This window comes from Carettochelys insculpta, chromosome 1 (genome assembly GCF_033958435.1).
Source record: "Carettochelys insculpta isolate YL-2023 chromosome 1, ASM3395843v1, whole genome shotgun sequence".
Classification (NCBI taxonomy): domain Eukaryota; kingdom Metazoa; phylum Chordata; order Testudines; family Carettochelyidae; genus Carettochelys; species Carettochelys insculpta.
This window is the reverse complement of record NC_134137.1, coordinates 239,332,565-239,346,717: the sequence shown is the minus strand read 5'-3', so window position 1 is coordinate 239,346,717 and position 14,153 is coordinate 239,332,565.

Sequence of the window (14,153 nt, the reverse complement as noted above, 5' to 3'; positions counted from 1 at the left end):
GTTGGTTTTGGATCTTCTGTCCATTTTAAATAACATTCTTTTGTTGTATTCCTTTTACAACATGAAAGAGGATTATTTTGCACACACAGATGTTTATTTAATGCCTGAAGTCTAGCCAGCTTCAGCTTAGTGGCCGGCTTGGATATGTTAGGAGGTTTGTCTGGATTGGGTGGGAGTTTTAATTTGGGAAACTGAATGTCTTTGCCTTTTCTATACATTTCTGTGAATGAAGCCTCGTTTTTCAAATATGGTGCCCAAAGTGAGGTACCTAAAATAAAGTCACCTCTTGGAGATGCTGTGCTCCTAGTGAGCTGGACTGAGACTTAAGTATATCTCTGAGAAATGGGTTACCTGTCAGTTGCATCACACGAGGGGCAGTCTTAAGAAGAAACGTGACTCCAGGACTGACCTTTTAGCGATGATTTCTCCCCTTTTTCCTGCTGGCTCTCTGGCTCATGACAGCAGCAGACAATGATGTTCCCACACAGGATGAGGGAAGGGGATAGGTTCAACCCATTCTCCTCCCCTCATTGTCTCCCTTCCTTAAACATATGCCTGGGAGTGTGTGGTAAACAGTCATGCAGCAGCTTCCTATGGTTGAATGCCAAGAGTCTAGCTACAAGTAGACCATGTTGGGGTGTGAGGGGTATTCTTATTGCCTTGTGTAAGTAATATTAATTTATATTGTTTATTGTTATAATTCATTCAAAAATCAGAACTTTGAGTGGGTTGGATAGCCAGGGAGCGTTCTTCTATCTGAAAACACAAATAAAACCTGCCCCCCACTTTACAATCCACAGGAGATTTATCGAAGCGAGTGCAGCTATTACAAACCAACTAAAACTTAGAAGAGACTAGATCTTTACTAGTCCTAGAACAAATGAAATCTAAATATAAAAATACATAGCCATTTAAAGTGCGTACTTCAGATTCAGTGTTGCTTTGGCGACAAGATCAAACTTTGTTCATAGTTACATCCATGAATTGATAGGGTTCCACAATACATATGTTAAGACTTGAATGGGTCCCCCAGTCTGTACAGGTATTATTTCTATGAGACGATGTTTGTGACCTGCTTGTTTACAAGCTGTTAAATATTTAAACAGGTTCCTCCTATTCTGAGTGTTATCTGAGACCTTGTGTTGATTACAAAATTTGAGCTTAAGTCAAGCTCAATTAATGTGAACAGAAGTCTTGATTACAACTTGACTTGCTATAATGGATCTAAGATGTTACTCATCATCTGTCTGCATCAGGAAGAGTGGTTGAATTTAGTTGGCTACGTCTACACGTGCAGCCAACATCGAAATAGCTTATTTCGATGTTGCGACATCGAAATAGTCTATTTCGATGAATAACGTCTACACGTCCTCCAGGGCTGCCAACGTCGATGTTCAACTTCGACGTTGCTCAGCCCAACATCGAAATAGGCGCAGCGAGGGAACGTCTACATGTCAAAGTAGCACACATCGAAATAGGGATGCCAGGCACAGCTGCAGACAGGGTCACAGGGCGGACTCAACAGCAAGCCGCTCCCTTAAAGGGCCCCTCCCAGACACAGTTGCACTAAACAACACAAGATACACAGAGCTGACAACTGGTTGCAGACCCTGTGCCTGCAGCATAGATCCCCAGCTGCCGCAGAAGCAGCCAGAAGCCCTGGGCTAAGGGCTGCTGCCCACAGTGACCATAGAGCCCCGCAGGGGCTGGAGAGAGAGCATCTCTCAACCCCCCAGCTGATGGCCGCCATGGAGGACCCAGCAATTTCGACATTGCGGGACGCGGATCGTCTACACTGTCCCTATTTCGACGTTGAACGTCGAAGTAGGGCACTATTTACAGCTGCGTCTACACGTGCACGCTACTTCGAAGTAGCGGCACCAACTTCGAAATAGCGCCCGTCGCGTCTACACGCGTTGGGCGCTATTTCGAAGTTAACTTCGACGTTAGGCGGCGAGACGTCGAAGTCGCTAACCTCATGAGGAGATAGGAATAGCGCCCTACTTCGACGTTCAACGTCAAAGTAGGGACCGTGTAGACGATCCGCATCCCGCAACGTCGAAATTGCTGGGTCCTCCATGGCGGCCATCAGCTGGGGGGTTGAGAGATGCTCTTTCTCCAGCCCGTGCGGGGCTCTATGGTCACCGTGGGCAGCAGCCCTTAGCCCAGGGCTTCTGGCTGCTTCTGCGGCAGCTGGGGATCTATGCTGCAGGCACAGGGTCTGCAACCAGTTCTCAGCTCTGTGTATCTTGTGTTGTTTAGTGCAACTGTGTCTGGGAGGGGCCCTTTAAGGGAGCGGCTTGCTGTTGAGTCTGCCCTGTGACCCTGTCTGCAGCTGTGCCTGGCATCCCTATTTCGATGTGTGCTACTTTGACATGTAGACGTTCCCTCGCTGCGCCTATTTCGATGTTGGGCTGAGCAACGTCGAAGTTGAACATCGACGTTGCTGGCCCTGGAGGACGTGTAGACGTTATTCATCGAAATAGACTATTTCGATGTCGCAACATCGAAATAAGCTATTTCGATGTTGGCTGCACGTGTAGACGTAGCCCCTATCTCCTCATGAGGTTAGCGGCTTCGACGTCTCGCTGCCTAACGTCGAAGTTAACTTCGAAATAGCGCCCGACGCGTGTAGACGTGACGGGCGCTATGTCGAAGTTGGTGCCGCTACTTCGAAGTAGCGTGCACGTGTAGAAGCAGCCGTTGTGACTAAGCTGGCTCAGATTAGCTAGGCTCAGTTTAAACATAGTCACTTTTTCAAGCTAAAAGAAGACCTGACACTCAGCTAGGAAATGGATGGGTCATTAATATTCTAAAAGAATACACCGCAAAAGGGTGCAGAAATTATTTGAAAGTTAGGAAGTGTATGCATACCTTGATATTGGTAACAGTGGTATTACTCATAGCAGTAAAGTTACACATGTAGGTAAAACACTCTCCCATTTGCCTAGAGCTACAAAATAAGAGATCTAAGGCTGTGTCTACACTAGCTCCCAACTTCGAAGGGAACATGGTAAGTAGGGTGTCGGGAGATTATTAATGAAGTGCTGCACTGCATATGCAGCACTTCATTAAACTAATTCTCCCCCACGGCAACTCTGAAGTGGCAAACTTCAAAGTGCCACTGTCTGAGTAGCCGCGGCTAACCTGCCAGTACTTTGTAGTGCCCGGCCTACTTCGAATTCCCTTTACTCCTCAAAATTTTTAAAGTTAAAAAAAAAAGTTAAATTTTGAGGAGTAAAGGGACTTTGAAGTAGCCCAGGCACTTCAAAATACCGGAGGTTAGCCACAGCTACACGCGAGCTGGCACGTTGAAGTTTGCCGCTTTGAAGTTGCTGCAGGGGAGAATTATCTTAATGAAGTGCTGCATGTACACTGCAGCACTTCATTAATAATCTCCTGACACCTTACTTACTATGCTCCCTTCAAAGTTGAGAGCTAGTGTAGACATGGCCTTACCGTGACTCAACTGCATTTGCACAGTTGTGCTGCTGTAAGCTTGTTAGTGTAGACATAGCCTAAGTGTTTGCAGGAAATTGGAGACCTAGGTTTAATTTTCTGCTCTACCATTGATTTCTTCTTTTGTCCTGGGTAAGTAATCTATCTGCCTCAGTTCCTCAGCTGTAAAATGGCAGCAGTTGAACTTTTCTGCCTCACATGGATGTTGTGAGAGAAATCAATGACTATGAGGTGCTCAGACAGTGCGCTAACGAGTGTGGACACAAAAGTAGTTCAGTTAGATATATTCACTAGAGATGAATAAACCTCATCAAACAATTTATTCAACACATTTGGCCTCCTTGTCTATTTGCAAATTGTCTGTGAGCCATGAGCAGTTTATACGAATTAGTCATGGTTATTCATCTTGAATCAATGGGTGTGGAGCTATGTGCCTCAGACTCTGGACATCCGTATAATAATATACACAACGGAGGATGTTCCTGTAGTAAACCAGTCCTGAAGAGATGGATTTCATTGATGATGATAAGAGAGAAAAGATAATCCAAGCATCCTATATACTTGGCTTTCCAAAGTGCTAAAACATCTGACTCCATTTCCTGTTGCCCTTTCCTTAAGGAATTATATTTGTTTCAATCAGCAGAACTGTTCTCAGATTTCCTTTGGAATTCTGTCAGCAGGTATTTTGAGCAGGAACAGACATTTTACCTGTCCCCACTTTCCTGTTTTTTTCAAAATATGCAATTGCTGAAGAAAAAATGAGTTCATGTCACAGCAAATGTAAAAATGCAGCACTGTTATTAAGTGCTATTTCCTCCAGACTGTCCTGAATTCCTTCAGTGGGAAGTAAACAGGCATTTCTCATGATGACAACCATATTTCTAAGCACTTTTATGAGGTTACAGACATCTGCCAGCATTCTAGCTCTGCAGGACTGTGCAATCCAAAAATCTCTCAGCCCATGCCTTGACCCAGTCTTTCAAAGTGGTGAGTGGCTGCTACTGCTAGTGATTTCTGTAGGAGTGGAGGGCACTGCGCCTACATCTACACTAGTATTCCTCCTTTGAAAGAGGCATGAAAATGAGGGAAATTGAAAATGCAAATGAGATGCAGATTTACATATCTGGCACCTCATTTGCATATTCTTCTTTTGAAAGAAGGAAAGCATTGTTGATACAGCTCTTTCAAAAGTAAACCCCATCTTCGAAAGAACCCTTCTTCCTATTTTTTTAGGAAGAAGGGTTCTTTCAAAGACAGGGTTTACTTTTGAAAGAGCCACATCTACATTGCTTTCCGTCTTTTGAAAGAAGCTCTTTCGAAAGAAGAATGTGCAAATGAGGTGCCAGATATGTAAATCTGTGCTTCATTTGCATTTTTCATAGAATCATAGAACACTAAGACTGGAAGGGACCTCGAGAGGCCATCGAGTCCAGCCCCCTGCCCCAATGGCAGGACCAAGTACTGTCTAAACCATCCCTGGTAGACATCTATCTAACCTGCTCTTAAATATTTCCAGTGATGGAGATTCCACAACCTCCCTTGGAAATTTATTCCACTGTTTGACCACCCTGACAGTTAGGAACTTTTTCCTAATGTCCGCCTAAACCTCCCTTGCTGCAGTGTAAGTCCATTGCCTCTTGTTCTATCCTCAGATGCCAAAAAGAACAAGTTTTCTCCCTCCTCCTTGTAACACCTTTTCAGATACCTGAAAACCACGATCATGTCCCCCCCTCAATCTTCTCTTTTCCAAACCAAACAAGCCCAATTCTTTCAGCCTTTCTTCATAGGTCACATTCTCTAGACCTTTATTCATTCTTGTTTCTCTTTTCTGGCCCGTCTCTAATTTCTCCACATCTTTCTTGAGCTGCAGTGCTCAGAACTGGACACAATACTCCAGCTGAGGCTTAACCGGCACAGAGTAGAGCGGAAGAATGACTTTTCATGTCTTGTTCACAACACACCTGTTAATGCATCCCAGAATCCTGTTTGGTTTTTTTGTAACAGCATCACACTGTTGACTCATATTTAGCTTGTGGTTCACTATAACCCCTAGATCCCTTTCTGCTGTAGTAATTCCTAGACAGTCTCTCCCCATTTTGTGTGTGTGAAACTGATTGTTCCTTCCCAAGTGGAGCACTTTGCATTTGTCCTTATTAAACTTCATCCTGTTTACCTCAGACCATTTCCCCAATTTATCCAGATCATTTTGAATTATGACCCTATCCTCCAAAGCAGTTGCAACCCCTCCCATCTTGGTATCATCTGCAAACATAATAAGCATACTTTCTATGCCAATATCTAAATCCTTCATGAAGATATTGAACAGAACCGGTCCTAAAACAGACCCCTGCAGAACCCCACTTGTTATACTTTTCCAGCAGGATTGAGAACCATTAAGAACTACTCTCTCAGTACAGTTATCCAGCCACTTATGAACCCACCTTATGGTAGCCTCATCTAAATTGTATTTGCCTAGTTTTTTATAAGAATATCATGTGAGACCGTATCAAATGCTTTACTAAGGTCTAGATATACTACATCTACCGCTTCTCCCCTATCCACAAGGCTCATTATCATATCAAAAAACACTATCAGATTGGTTTCATATGTTTTGTCCTTTACAAATCCATGCTGGCTGTTCCCTGTCACCTTACCACCTTGCTTGCAGATGATTTCTCTAATTACCTGCTCCATTATCTTTCCTGGCACAGAAGTTAAGCTGACTGGCTTGTAGTTCCCTGGGTTATTCTTATTCCCCTTTTTATAGATGGGCACTATACTTGCCCTTTTCCAGTCTTCTGGAATCTTTCCTGTCTCCCATGATTTTCCAAAGATGATAGATAAAGGCTCGGATATCTCCTCTGTCAGCTCCTTGAGTATTCCAGGATGCATTTCATCAGGCCCTAGTGACTTGCAGACATCTAATTCTTCTAAGTGATTTTTAAAATGTTCTTTTTTTATTTCAACTTCTAACCCTACCCCTTTCCCACTAACATTCACTATGTTAGGCATTCCTCATCAGACTTCTCTGTGAAGACCGAAACAAAGTCATGAAGCATCTCTGCCATTTCCAAGTTCCCTGTTACTGTTTCTCCCTCCTCACTTAGCAGTGGCCCTACCCTGTCCCTGGTCTTCCTCCTGTTTGTAATATATTTATAAAAAGTCTTCTTGTTTCCCTTTATGCCTGGAGCTAGTTTGAGCTCATTTTGTGCCTTAGCCTTTTTTGATTTCCCTCATTTACGTGTCTCTTTAGAAAGAGGAATGCTCGTGTAGACACAGCCTCTGTGTCTTGTGGGAAGTACTGTTTCCGCTCTGTATTGTTTTACAGTTGGGTATTTACTACCTCCCTTCTGCGGTCTGATGGGAAAGGGGAATAACTTAGTTCAGTGGCATTTCACTTTCTGGAAAGTTTGGATAAACTAGTCAAAGGTTCCAGGAGATTCATGGTATTTGTGCCAGTGTTAATAACTTGTTTGTGTAACTTATCAGTGGTATATCATTGCCAGTATGTCCTCTGCACAATGTCAAGAGGCCATTGTCTTTTTGTTTTAAGCATGTTTAAATCAGTTTTCCAGATTTAAATGTTTAAACAAGTCTAAATGGGATTTGAGAGACCCATTGTTAGAGCACAGTAAAAGCATGCAAGGCTCAGTTGCGCACACATGCACGTGCACACACACACACACACACACACACATATATATATATCAGATTTTCCTTTAAACCTTCTCACATACAAGCAATAAAAGAGGAAAAGGGATTTCCTGGAAAAAAGAAAAATTCCTGAATATGTGTGTGTGTGTGTGTGAGCATGCGCTCATAACAAGCAGAGGAAATTATTCACATGGCCCCACCACCATTACACAGTTTGCTGAGCTAATACATTATTTTAAAAAAAATCACCGATGTTTCTAGAAGAGTGGCATCATTGGTTAGATACCATAACAGTGGACATGATATAATTATTTGGCTGGTTGGATAAAGACTCTTACTGAAGTCACTTGAGGCTAGATCCACAAGAGTTTAGACACCTGTTGGTCATTTCAGGAATCCAAGGCCAAAACAGAGTCCCCTTGCGCTATTCCTCAGCTACCACATAACACTATAGGCACCTAAATTCCCTGAGCCCTTAATTTTCCATCAGTAAAGCCTATGTGCTGAAAAATCTGCCAATGGACATGTCTGCAGTCACGTAAATGTTGACCTCTGGTGCCTATCTTATACCTTAACTCTGGTGGGATCCTCAAAATATGTTCTTCCCCTCCCACAAGCTTGTTTTCAGGGTCTGATTTGGTAGGTATTCCTAGCTATCGCCTTAGTGATCAGGCCATATACAGAGCACAAAGGAAGAAGATGGTGTCCAGTAACTCACTGGACAAGAGAAAGCATGAAGATGGCTCCATATCTCAGTGGTTAGGGCACTGAGCTAGATGGGAAGCCTCAAATCCTGGTCAACTAAATATTTAATTAGTTGTATGAAGTGGAACAGTTTAACAGTCGAGACTGAGAAATGCTAGTCTGAAAATATCTCATGGCTAATTGGTTAGGGCACTTTCATTAGCACTGGGAAATATGGGTTCACAACACCTCCTTCATCAGACAGTGGTTTTAATGGGGTCTCCCATATGTTGGGTGAATGCTTTAATTTCATATTTAAGAACATGTGGGGGGTAGCACCTCTTTTACCGCCCACTTTTTGTGAGACAGGCCTTAAGCACATAGCTCTAGGAGTAGGCTTCTAGCTGTGAATCCTCATCAGGCAGGCAAGCACATCCTTCTCACCCAGGCTTAGGTACCTCAACCCCTTGGAGTAGTAGGACTTACGCTACACCCTTCTCACAATTTCCTGTTAACTGATCAGCATGCTGCTTTTGTGAATCCCATTTTTAGGATCCTAACTCAGAGCTGTGGATTCCATTAGGCATCCAAAAGTTAGCTGCAGCAACCCTGACCTTAAATCCTCTTTGTGAACCTAGCTCTTGGTCTTAAAGATGCCATCATAAGCCTCTACCAGGATTGGCCCCTTTATAACAACATAGTGAGCAGTGTGGAAGACTGTACTTTAGCAGAGGCTGAAGAACTATTATTACGGAGTGAAGTAGGAGGGTAGAAGACAGTGAGTTCCACCTTCAAACCTGAAGATCAGGGGTCTTTAAAGCCACTTATGCATCTGTTAACCAGCAGTTATTGGAAACTCCATGAAAGGTGTTGAATTCCCAGCATCTTGATATCTGTGGGGGTAGAGTTAGGATAGATATCACAACTGCTTCTCAGTCATCCCACTGAAGAGCAAATAGTAAGTCAACAAGGAAGTAAATCCATGTGTAAAGTCAAAGTGGAAGTAATAACACAGAAACTTGACTGACAGGTTCTTGCAAGTCCTGAGGGTGTTGCTGGAAGAAAGGAGCATCTACTGCTATTGAGCACAACATTATGATTTTGCAACAAAACACATTCAATGACATAAGGGAATTATGCAAAATGTAATAGCATAGAAGGAGTTAAGGAGATCAAGGTTCTATAAGGAAGAATCTGGTCTTGCCCAGGAAAAAATAAGAATATCTAAGAATATGGAAAACTATAGTTGTAAAACAAGTGGCAATCAGAATCAGTCTGAAGGAAGGAGGAATGCTCAGACACTGGCTTCTCTGGCCAGCTTGAGTGTTGTGAAGTGTGAATTAAAAGCATATTGGAGACTGTATCAGTTTTGGTTTTGACTCAGGTCAATAGGAGTTGGTGTTATTTTTGTTATGTACTGTCATTTTTATCATTAGCTATTGCATATTAACAACATTGTTCATAGATAAAGACGATGGTTGGAGAGAAATGTGGTGGGGGAACTATAATAAGGTCAGGGCTGTTTAAGGCTGTGTCTACATGGGCACAAATCTTCGAAACAGCCATATTTCAAAGATTACTAATGAGGCGCTGAATTGAATATTCAGCGCCTCATTAGTAGTCTTTGAAATATGGCTGTTTCGAAGATTTGTGTCTGTGTAGATACAGCCTTAAACAGCCCTGGATTTTTCACACTCCTGGACAACATACTTATAGTGCCCTTAGCCCCCATGGTAGACAGCACTGTGTTGGCAGGAAAGTTTCTGCTGACAACATAGCTGTTGCCTGTCATGGAAGTGAAGTAACTTAGCCAATGGGAGAGCTCTCTCCCATTGTTTTAAAGGGTCTTCATCAAAGCGTAATAGCATTTATAGTATCAGAGAGGTAGACATGTTAGTCTGTAGCTTTGAGAACAACAAGAAGTCTTGTGGCGCCTTATAGACTAACAGATATTTTGGAGCATAAGCTTTTGAGGGTAAAGACCATCTTCATCAGATGAATGAGTGGGTGGTGTGGTTTCAGAGGTGTATTTAAAGAGTGGGGTCCCAGTAAAAGGGAGGGCCAGAGTTGACAATGTCTATTCAGCAAGGTGGAAATAGCAACTGGCTTCTGGGTAACCATCTGGCTCTGTCAATCTGTTTCCTCACTTCCTTAGGTGGGTATTGTAGTTTGAGGAAAGCTTGGTAAAGGTCTTGTCTCTGTCTGATGGATCAGAGCAAATACGGTTGTACCTTAGTGCTTGGCTGTAAACAATGGATCGTGTAGTATGCCCTGGACGGAAGCTGGAGGCATGTAGATAAGCATAACGGTCCGTGGGTTTTCGGTATAGGGTGGTATTTATGTGACCATCACTTTTCTGCACAGTAGTGTCCAGGAAATGAATTTCTTGGGTGGACTGGTCAAAGCTAACGTTGATAGTGGGGTGGAAACTGTTGAAATCACGTGGAAATCTTCAAGAGCCTCCTTCCCATGGGTCCAGATGATGAAGATGTCATCAATGTAGCTCAGGTAGAGGAGGGGCGCTAGGGGATGAGAACTGAGAAACCGTTGTTCCAGGTCAGCCATAAAAATGTTGACGTACTGTGGGGCCATGTGGGTGCCCAAAGCAGTGCAGCTGATTTGAAGGTATAATTTGTCCCCAAATCTGAAATAGTTGTGGGTGAGGACAAAGTCACAAAGCTCCGCCACCATTTGTGCCTCGGTTTCATCAGGCATAATGTTCCTAATAGCTTGGAGTCCATCTTCCTTTGGGATATTGGTGTAAAGGGCGTCTACATCCATGGTGGCCAGGATGGTGTTTTCAGGAAGGTCACCAATGGATTGTAGTTTCCTGAGGAAGTCGGTGGTATCCCGAAGAAAGCTGGGGGTTCTGGTAGCCTAGGGTCTGAGTAGAAAGTCCACATATCCAGACAATCCTATAGTGAAGGTGCCAATGAGGGTGCCAGTGAGGAAACAGATTGATAGAGCCACATAGGTACCCAGAAGCCACCTGCTACAAGACAGGCCTTGAAAGGAAAACAAGAGAACACTACTGATCATCACATACAGCCCCCATCTAAGACCTCTCCAGCACATCATCAGTGATCTGCAACCCATCCTGAACAATGATCTTTCACTCTCACAGGCCTTGGGAGGCAGGCCTGCTCGCCTACAGACAGCCTGCCAACCTTAAACAAATCCTCACCAGCAACTACAAATCACAAACCAGTGGCTCTAGGCCTAGAACCAGCCCCTGCAACAGTCCTCGCTGCCAACTCTGCTCACATATCTACACCAGTGACATCATCACAGGACCTAACAGCAACTATACCGTCAGGGGCTCCTTTACCTGCACAGCTACTAATATAATATATGCCATCATGTGTCAGCAATGCCCCACTGCAATTTAGATTGGCCAGACTGGACAGTCTCTCCGTAAAAGAATAAATGGACATAAATCAGACATCAGGAACAGTAATGTACAGAAGCTGTGGGAGAACACTTCAATCTCCCTGGACACTCAGTGGCAGATTTAAGGGTGACAGTTCTGAAACAAAAAAATTTCAAAATCAAATGGAGAGAGAAATCTCTGAGCTTCAATTTATTTGCAAATTTGACTCCATTAACCACGGATTAAACAGAGACTGGGAGTGGCTCGCAGCTTACAAAGACAGCTTCTCTGCTCTGGGTGTTAATATCTCCCCATTAGATGCTGAGAAAGGCTCACATCTCCCTGTCTGATCTGACTTGTTTTTTTCTCTTTTAATAAGTACTGTTGGTACTGGGCCATTTCCACCTTGCTGAGCAGACCTTGTCAGCTCTGGCCCTCCTTTTTACTGGGATCCCACTCTTTAAATACCCTTCTGAAACCACCCCCCACTCATGCAACTGATGAAGCGGGTCTTTGCCCATGAAAGCTTATGCTCCAAAATATCTGTTAGTCTATAAGGTGCCACAAGATTTCTTGTTGTTCTCAAAACATTTGTAGTGTAGACCTGCCCTAAGGCAACTTTATACTAGTCTAGAAGTGTAAAAACATGTGTATAAATCCAACCTTTGTGCAACTTTGGTAGGATACAAGAGACTTTAAATGGCCTTAATGTAAATGAGAACTATGTGCAAAGAGTGTAGTTTGGATGGAAACTCTTTGGAAGAGAACTTGAAAGCTACCACTAAAGATGGGTGATCTACACAAAGAGACGCAAGTTTCTCTCACCCATTCTCTCATGATTACATGTTTCAAATAGTTTCCTTTTGGTTGCAGGAGGTTTACATCGTGTTCTGTGTGGTTGTGCTATGCATCATGTTTCTACTTTAAGCGCACATAGTCTTCACCTGAGGTACAAATGGCTTCTTGAAATCCATCCTTCAAAAATCTTGAGGTTTAAAAGATTCTAGATGTATCTGAAATCTTCCTTGCGGAGGTTTCCTGGCTCCAGACCAATTTGCAAGCACTGTGTGACAAACTTCTGAGTCCCAGTAATATTGGGAAAATATTTCAGTTTGTCACAAAATGCAATAATTTCTTGTTCCTGTTTGAAGTACTCCATGTAAAATTGAACCAGATCTCATAAGAGGTTGAAAACAGCCACTTACCAGGAAAAGCTGTTCATTTGGGGGGAAAATGGCAAACTTGTGTTTGTAGCAAATGCATGGGAACGTACACTTTTACCCTGGGGCTGGAATTTCACCCTTTTAATGGAGAACAGTTTTGTGCAGTGGTGGGGCCTGGATCACATTTGATAATACTCACGGAAATACATGTTTCTGAATACAAATGCTCACGAAACAAAACTTGGTCATTTAGGGCTCAGTCCTGTAAGATGCTGAGAAATCTCTCTGGGATCCAGCAAAGCACTTAAATATACGTGCAGTTGTACGCACACACTTAATAGGATTGGCTGGAAAACAAGAATTCCTTTTTGCAAAAAACTTCAGGATTTTGACATTTGTTTTCATTTGAATTCCAGGACTTCCCTGAAAAGTGGGAGAACTATGTTCAAAACCCTGCTCCACCTCAGGTAGAAGACTTTTTTAAGAGGAGCAAAACAACATATTGTTATCTAGTCTCATTCACAGGAGCGTCTGAACTGTTGTGGCTGAATTTTTAAAAATCAAATTCAAACCAACCAAAAACAATAGAACCCCAGCCGTCCACATAAAACACCACAGCCAAAATTGGTGTTGCATATAAACCCAGGGTGGAACAATTTTAAACCACATGTTAAAATTTGTCAAAGTCATAAGCAAATGAAAACTGTGACCTTACATTCAAGTGTTGAGCACTCTTAATAAAAGCCTAAAATATTCCATGTTGGAGATTAGCTTGTGCCTCTACTAGATTTCGATTTAAAAAAACGAAAACAAAAACAAAAACTACTTCAGTGCTTTTGAGAGGGAGGAAAGGTTTAAATTGTAAGGGAGAACAACCATGAGCTCATAAGTTTTCAAATCTCAAAAATAGTTGGAAGTTCAAAATCCTTAAATTTCCCTTTGTTCGTCCATTGCTTATTAAACAAAATTTCACATTTTATTATTGGTAAAGATGTATTTGCCCTTTCTTTCATAATATCATTCCAGGGCTTTTTGTCGTTCACTTTTGTCTCAAATGTTGGTATTTTGATTACTTCCTTACAAGGAAGTAATTTTTGACATAAAGAACAATTTTAAAAGTCTGTCTATTTCTGTCCTTTATTTTTCATTATCAGTCTTTTTCATGAACGTTTTTCATATTATGATGCCCTTCTCATATCTGTCTTTTCTGTGTGAATGCGTGCATGCTATTATATCAGTGTTCTATCATTGCTTCTCATGCTTTTCTTCTTTTACATGTTCAGTTGTTGTCTTTAGGGAGGGTTTTTTCGTGGCATATGGTGCACTGTTTTTTATGGTTTGGCTTGGTTTGGGTTTTACATGAGAATTTTTGACTGGGTAGTATACTTATGTGATTTTTTCCTTAAAACTTATTTATATTTTTATTTGGAAATGAAAATATTTTTCCTGTTTGAAAAAAACATACTTTGAATATGGGGAAAATCCACAGAAATTTCTGAAAACTGAAAAGTTAATGAGTTTTTAAAAAATAACTGTTTCAAAATTTTAGGGCTTTTTTTCAACCAATTCAAACTTTTGTGAACTTGGTAATTACACATATAGTTATTCAATCCAGACTTGGGAAGTATCTTGAACATACTGTTATTTCCTTGAGGTCTGATGCAGTCCTTACCATGTCTGCAGGCACAATCTGGAACTGATTTCATCTCACGATTTACCATGGTTCAGTGATGTGGGGTGCATAGAAAAAGGCACATCTGTTTTTGGGCATGTTTATGGATGAATTTCTAAATAATAAAAATAGTTCTTTACACTTTTGTAGC